Source organism: Phytophthora infestans, genomic scaffold, assembly GCF_000142945.1.
Source record: "Phytophthora infestans T30-4 supercont1.7 genomic scaffold, whole genome shotgun sequence".
Lineage (NCBI taxonomy): Eukaryota > Oomycota > Peronosporomycetes > Peronosporales > Peronosporaceae > Phytophthora > Phytophthora infestans.
The window spans coordinates 1,223,087-1,225,135 of NW_003303752.1; positions in this window are offsets into that span (position 1 = coordinate 1,223,087).

A 2,049-nucleotide genomic window follows, 5' to 3' on the forward strand; every position below is an offset into this window, starting at 1 on the left:
AGGCTAAAAACAGAGCTATCAAAAACAGCTCAGAATGACAGATCTTGGTGACATACATTATACTCTTAAAATGGAAGGTCACCTCTATAGAGTGTGTGATAAAGCTTTCACAGCAAAACTACGTTGCAGAGCTTATCGCAAAGTATACATGGCCAACAGCTTACCGGTAATGACATTGCAAGTACATGGTCTTATCTTAGAACCAGAAACAATGGTGAGTGTAGAAGAAGTAGCTACATGAAGTGTAAAGAGACTCAAGCTTCGCCTGATGGTCTAAAAACGTAAATCCGTCATCGCCTATGTTAGCAAAATGACTGAAGCAAGTGTGTCATGGTGCAATAGAAACGGGAAGGTATCCCTCGCTACTGCTGAAGCAGAACATATCGCACTAAGTGAAGGGGATATATAAAGTGAGTGGTTGTGGCATTTGCTGGGTGAAATGGGATTTCCGCAACGAGTACCAGTGCAAGTGTGATGCGACAGAGACGCAGTTGTAAGCATTTTGAAAACCCAGAAAACCACAAAACAAATAAGCACATTAAAATCCGCTTTTTATTCACGAGGGATCTCGTTGAATTGGGTCGTCTCAAAATAGCATATTGCGCCAATACAGAAATGACGGCATATATTCTGACCAACGCTTTATCCACAAAACAATTTGAGCAGCTAAGATAGAAGTTAGGAGTTCAAGATTTGAATATGTCCCCTAATACTTAGTGGGAGTGTTGAGCGGGGGACAGCAGGAAACCTGCTTGCCTCTTAAAGAAATAAAAAACTGAATGAGAGAACATCTTTTCTAAAGTGTTATGTACATATCATTATTAAGTATACAGATGGTGTGACTTGGGTACGTAGTGCGATAACGACAGCAGACAAAGGAATGTGAAGTCGCCCCGCGCGCAGTGCGGAGGCATGCTCACTTCCCAATTTGTCTCAGACTAAGCACATCGTCTAGATAAGGGCAACTAGAAATAACAGAGTAAAATTTACACGTAGTGAGACTATCTACAGTGTTTAGGAAAACAACGGTTTGCACACTGTATCAGGAGCGCATCCATCTATGCATTAAAATAGTTTCGCAGTTCGAAGAACTATGTTAGGGGCCGCGAAAAGCTTGCTATTTTGCAACCTTAGGCTTTCGTTAACAAAGTTGCGCAACCAGTCGTTTTGGCAACTTCGGACCATAAAACGTTTGTCTTCCGGCAACATTAAGCAAAGTTGCGCAACCAGCAATATATGTCGGCACTTTTTCAGGGTCATCCAGCAACATTACCCATCATCGTGCAAACATAATTAAAGTTGCACAGCCATTCATTCTAGACACCAAACGCCAGTGAGTTTATTATACAAGCAAAAAAGGGCTCGTTAACACGCCGACAAAGGACCTGCACTCCGGCTCCAAGGAAGTGTATAACATCGTATCCTCCGTAAAGAGTTCAACAAAGACTACACAGTGTCTTAAACTTCATTATATCCGCATGCAATTTACGTTACTCACAGCATCTTATAGTAAGCGTCGCTGGGTCTGGAGCCGAGCTCATCATGAAACTCAAGAGCCGATATGAGCTATATTATGTTTAACGACTTCAACTTATTAGCTTATGCAGCCAGGCGATCATTATTTTTATACTGCTTAAAACGTAACTTGCTGGCAAATATCTGATTCAGAGTAAACATCGTTGTGGCTTCGAAAACTATATTGTATTGAGAGCTTGGACGCTCAAAGCCTAACGCACAACTGTAAGAGTGGCGACAAGGTCGGTGTGGTACTGCTGAGCACAGTAATCTGGCGTTCGAGCATCTGGGCCCAGGCCCCCAATTAAACTTATATTCGTTTTAAAAAGGCCACGTTTGGTCGGCTGGTCGGGAAAATTTGTAACATTTATAAGCCACCGACGGTATCTAGCTGGATGCTCACTTGTGTAGATCAGAAAATATGTATTTTATGAGCAAGCTGAAGTTTTCGTAGCAAGAGACGTCTGTGCACGATGGTATTGTCTGTACCGAGATTGATACTTTCAAAGTATCAATATTCAATTTATATATTTG